Source organism: Electrona antarctica (assembly GCF_951216825.1).
Source record: "Electrona antarctica genome assembly, contig: scaffold_463, whole genome shotgun sequence".
NCBI classification, from domain to species: Eukaryota; Metazoa; Chordata; class Actinopteri; order Myctophiformes; family Myctophidae; genus Electrona; species Electrona antarctica.
In genome coordinates this window covers 70160-76284 of record NW_027638451.1, presented here as the reverse complement: position 1 = coordinate 76284, position 6125 = coordinate 70160, and positions in this window count along the sequence as shown.

Sequence of the window (6125 nt, the reverse complement as noted above, 5' to 3'; positions counted from 1 at the left end):
AGAATGTCTGAAATAAAATGTAATGTCAGCTGAAACTCCACATGTAAATATGAAATGAATTCTTAAACATGTAGCCATTTTGTTCAAGCCCCCCCCCCCCCCCCCCCCCCCCAGAAGCAAAGATTGGAGTATAACATTTTCCCTTTAATATATTCAAAGAAAAAAACAATAGCAGATCTACAAGCTCATAGCACGTGACTTTGGGCCATGATATGTTTGAATAGCCTTAAAGCATAAAGTAATGATTTTTAGGTTGAGACCTGAGGCCGACTCTGAACATTCTACATCCTACCAGTTTTCTGAAAAAAATGTGGTTAATGTTAAATAAAAAACGCCAAAGTAACTAGTAACTAACGTTTTCAAATAATTGTAGTAAAAATGTTGGCTCTGAGATGTAGTGGAGTAGAAGTACAAGTACTGGAAATTGGAAATGCTCAAATAAAAGTACAAATACCTCAAAATTGTACTTAAGTACAGTACTTAAGTAAAAGTACTTAGTTACTTTCCACCACTGAACAATATGCAGTATGACAGTAGATCTATGACTTCCTGGTATAGATTATGGAAACCATGATAAGAACAGAATGATCAGGAACACGCTTGCATCTCATATCATACTGTACGTATAGTACAGTATGAAATCTATGAAATCTAAATATCGACTATCTTTATATGTGCTAAAGTTTAAAAGAACACAGATTCAGCATACAAACGGGGCCGTGAATACCACAGACTAAAGTGAATTGTTTAGACTTGTTAAGCAGTCTTACAGCCTGTGGGAGAGATCTGACGTTTGTACAAGGTTCAAGTTCAAGGTTTCTTTATTTTGTCTCCCAAGGGAGAAATTTGTCTTGGACCCCAAGGACCCGCCCTGCAGCATACAGAAACAGATACAATACAATACAATACAATACAATACAATACAATACAATACAATACAATACAATACAATACAATACAATACAATACAATACAATACAATACAATACAATACATACAATACAATACAATACAATACAATACATACAATACAATACAATACAATACAATACAATACAATACAATACAATACAATACAATACAATACAATACAATACAATACATACAATACAATACAATACAATACAATACAATACAAGACAAGACAAGACAAGACAAGACAAGACAAGACAAGACAAGACAACACACCAACATACCTAGTGCAAAAGAGGAAGAACATCACCTCATAACCTTCGACCCCTACCCTGTCTGCCCTCTGCAAGGACTCTGTTAAGGAGTGTGATTGACAGAAGGACAAAGGAATGCTTGTACCTATTATTATATTTGCACGCATGGACCTCGTACCTCCAACCTGATGGCATTAGCCGATACTCTGGGTATAGTACATGGGAGGGGTCGGACACAATTTTCTTACCCTGTCCAATGGTGGCCTGCTCAAAGATGACCTGGGGGGTGATGGGAGGTGTAGTTTAACCCTGCTCAAAGATGACCTGGGGGGTGATGGGAGGTGTAGTTTAACCCTGCTCAAAGATGACCTGGGGGGTGATGGGAGGTGTAGTTTAACCCTGCTCAAAGATGACCTGGGGGGTAATGGGAGGTGTAGTTTAACCCTGCTCAAAGATGACCTGGGGGGTGATGGGAGGTGTAGTTTAACCCTGCTCAAAGATGACCTGGGGGGTGATGGGAGGTGTAGTTTAACCCTGCTCAAAGATGACCTGGGGGTGATCGGAGGTGTAGACATACCCATGATCTTCCCTGCCATTTTGGGTATTTTTTTTTATATCCTTTATTTACCCAGGGAGGTATAGCTGAGCACAGGTGCTCATTTTCAGCAACGCCCTGCACATAGAAACACACAGATTAAAACCTGGGAGCTGACCAGTACAACCACAGTCTTATACTGTTGGCCACTAAGCAGCTCCAGGGGGAGCAGTTGGGGGTTCAGTGCCTTGCTCAAGGGCACTTCAGCGGTGTTGGGTGAGTGATGACAATCACTTCCCCACCGATATTTTTCCTGCCCGTCCGGGGAATCGAACCGGCAACCTTTCGGCTACAAGGGCGCTCCTCTAACCCTTAGGCCACCGCTGTATTTTACAGTTAGGTTTCCAAACCAACTGGTGATACCATGCCTTAGAATTGACTCTATAGCCTACTAGCTCTATAGAAGATCAGAATGGAGACTCCATCGTCCTCCTTGGGTCTGAACCCGTTCAGGACGGGAACCCCTTTTGGTGTTTTAAGGACCTATAACATTAAATTAAACCTTTTCAATTTATTTTGTGTTTTTGGGGCTCCCATACAGGCATGTGTTTTCTATCCCCACAAATGCGATGCGACGCATTGTGAGCTTGTAGATCGGCTATTTTCAAATGGCCAAATTGTATATAGGGCTGGAGTGGTTAATGTATGTTTTCTAATCAAAATTAAAATCGCCAAAGTAACTAGTAACTAACGTTTTCAAATAATTGTAGTGAAGTAAAAGTAAAGATTTTGGCTCTGGAGATGTAGTGGAGTAAAAGTACAAGTACTGGAATTTGGAAATACTCAAGTAAAGTACAAATACCTCAAAATTGTACTTAAGTACAGTACTTAAGTAAAAGTACTTAGTTACTTTCCACCACTGAACAGTATGCAGTATGACAGTAGATCTATGACGTCCTGGTATAGATTATGGAAACCATGATAAGAACAGAATGATCAGGAACACGCTTGCATCTCATATCATACTGTACGTACAGTCAGTCCCTCTGATACAGTAGTAGACAACCATCATGTCATGGTTATCAATATGCTTCATGCAGCGATGTGTCGTCTGAGTCAGACAGCTGAGGCCGGATTATATCACGTGTAGTTGTAGTAAAACTTGCAATATTTGTCTCTGCTGTAGTGGAGTATAATTGCCCCCCCATGAAATATTGTTTTAGTTTTCCCCCAAAATGAGTTAATAGCACAGGCAGACTCTTCACATACTAGAGCATGTCTGAGCTGAAATCGAAATGTAAATATGAAATCAATGCTTAAACATGTAGCTAGGTGTAATGTTAGAGACCACAGAAGACATGTAAATATGAAATAAATGCTTAAACATGTAGCTAGGTGTAATGTTAGAGACCACAGAAGACATGTAAATATGAAATAGATGCTTAAACATGTAGCTAGGTGTAATGTTAGAGTCCACAGAAGACATGTAAATATGAAATAGATGCTTAAACATGTAGCTAGGTGTAATGTTAGAGACCACAGAAGACATGTAAATATGAAATAAATGCTTAAACATGTAGCTAGGTGTAATGTTAGAGTCCACAGAAGACATGCAAATATGAAATAAATGCTTAAACATGTAGCTAGGTGTAATGTTAGAGTCCACAGAAGACATGTAAGTATGAAATAAATGCTTAAACATGTAGCTAGGTGTAATGTTAGAGACCACATAAGTGGACCTTTCAGGCCTGTTTTCTCAACTCACTGTTTCTCTGCAAGACATTACTCTATAAGCCATATCTCCAAAACTGGTGGGTCAAACAAATATGTCCATTTGAAGCTATGATTCCCTGCTTTCATATGACACTCAGTCAAAATTTGTCACAAATATTAAAGAAGAGTAGTTCAAGTTGCCATGTATTGCTGTACTTCAATATATCTTGATGAGAAATATTTTTTATGGAATATTTTACATTGGGTAAAATATACACGTGTTTTGTGATGGTGTAACAAACAAAAAAATATGTTTAGTGTTCTTTTTCACTGAGGAAAACTATAAACAAAATCTTTAAGCTATGATCACTAAAACTAAGACAAAATATATTGACAATTTCATCAACAAATAAAAACTAGACTAAAATGTGGAACTAGTGGAAAAGAGATCCAGTATAAGTAAAAGACAAGTCATTTTACACTTGATTGCATGCTGAAAATAGCAGATCTGCAAGCTCGCGACGCGTTGTGAGCTTGCAGATCTGCTATTTTCAGCAAGTGTAAAATCAGCCATTACGACGTACGGCATCAAGGCCCGCCAAAACACATTTGAGTCGACTACATCGACTGTAGATTTAGTAGACTAAAATCTTATGATATGTAGTCGACTAAAACTATAGACCAACCGTAAAACATTCCAGGTGACTAAAATGTGACTAATTAAATCAAAACTACTCAAGACACTGTGACTAAAACTAAAACCAAAATTTGCTGTCAAAATCAACACTGCCTAGCAGGCCTGGAATTTCATCCTTTTAGGGGCAAGGCCACTTGGCCTTTAGTGTGGTCAACTTTTTGAGGGCACAAGGCCAAGTGCCAGGGCATGAAGGCCATCAATTAAAACAATGATTTTAAGTCCCCGGTCATCATTATTTTAGCTTAAAGGTTAAGGATGATTACATTTTTATTTATTTAAAGGCAAACATTGGTTCAGAACAGTGCTTCTTAAATAAATAATCACAGCTTTAAATAACAAAATATAAGTAGCTACTGTTACTGTAGTTACTGTAAATTAAAATATTGTAAACATTTTAATAGTGCAGAGAGATGAAAATCATAATGAAATGGCCTAGGACCCTGTCACCCTAGGCTAATTCATATACATTTAATTTGGGGGTCCTTGAAATTAAAATGGCTGAGGATCACTGGATTAAATTGTGAGTTAATTCACAGAAAATACAATGACAGACAGCCTACATTCATTTCTGTTCTGCCTTGTTTGTTTTTGTTCTGCTATTGTCACAACTGTGTGATATGTTCCTTGTTTTTCTTCTATTGTTTATACTGTGCAAATTGTTCAGCAACTTCTAACTTTGTTTCGAAAGGTGCTTTATAAATAACATTTACTTACTTAACTTTTGAATGAGGGCTTGGTTTAGAAAAGCCTATAGGCTATTTTGTGCTAAAGTAATATATTGAATAACATATAAATGTAGATTTTAAGGCTAGACTGGCATATGGCATTGTGGGGCTGCAGGACTGAGGACTCTGGAGATAAGTCAAGTGTAAAAAGCATTTTGTACAATTGTGTGCTTATGAACATTTACCACGTTATGTCCGCATTGATACAGAAATTAATGATTATTAAGCGAGCGACGCGTGGTGTACAGTGAGCGCGCTCTGGTGCTCTGGCTACTAGCGTTTGGCTAGCGATATTAGCCGTGGCCAGCGTTGGCTGTTTAAACAATTTACTCTGTCAACTAACGTAGCAGACGATAGCGTGGTAAATGGTGGAGGAGTCCTGCAGTCTATGCTGTTGCGTGGTGTTGTTTTGTGAGTTTATATCCATGAAGACGAGTCACGTTGGTCTTAACACACGGGCTCTGTGTGATAATAATCCTGAAGCACCGCGGTCCGCGCCAGCCGGGCCGAGTGTCAGTGAGTGAGAGGCGAGCTGTCAGTGCGTGACTGCGTGCATGGAGCGGAGGAGGAGGGAGGAGGCAAAGTAACGCAAAAGAATCAAACCACTTGGCAAATGGCAACACAACTACACGGGGAAGGTTACCGTAATGACTGGAAAATTGCGCAGAGGAAACGGTAAAATGAACTGCTGTGGGCGCCGGTCGGGGCACATGGGCACCGCGGCCACTGTGGCCGTCTGGGCATATAATTTTTCGAGGGGCACACGGCCAAAGAGAGGGGCAACGACGGCCATGGCCGCCGTGGCCGCCGTGAAATTCCTGCCCTGCTGCCTAGGGTTCAAGGTTCAAGATTCAAGGTTTCTTTATTTTGTCTCCCAAGGGAGAAATTTGTCTTGGACCCCAAGGACCCGCCCTGCAGCATACAGATACCTCATAACCTTCGACCCCTACCCTGTCTGCCCTCTGCAAAGACTCTGTTAAGGAGTGTGATTGACAGAGGGACAAAGGAATGCTTGTACCTATTATTATATTTGCACGCATGGACCTCGTACCTCCTACCTGATGGCATTAGCCGATACTCTGGGTATAGTACATGGGAGGGGTCGGACACAATTTTCTTACCCTGTCCAATGTTGGCCTGCTCAAAGATGACCTGGAGGGTGATGGGAGGTGTAGTTTAACCCTGCTCAAAGATGACCTGGGGGGTGATGGGAGGTGTAGTTTAACCCTGCTCAAAGATGACCTGGGGGTGATGGGAGGTGTAGTTTAACCCTGCTCAAAGATGACCTG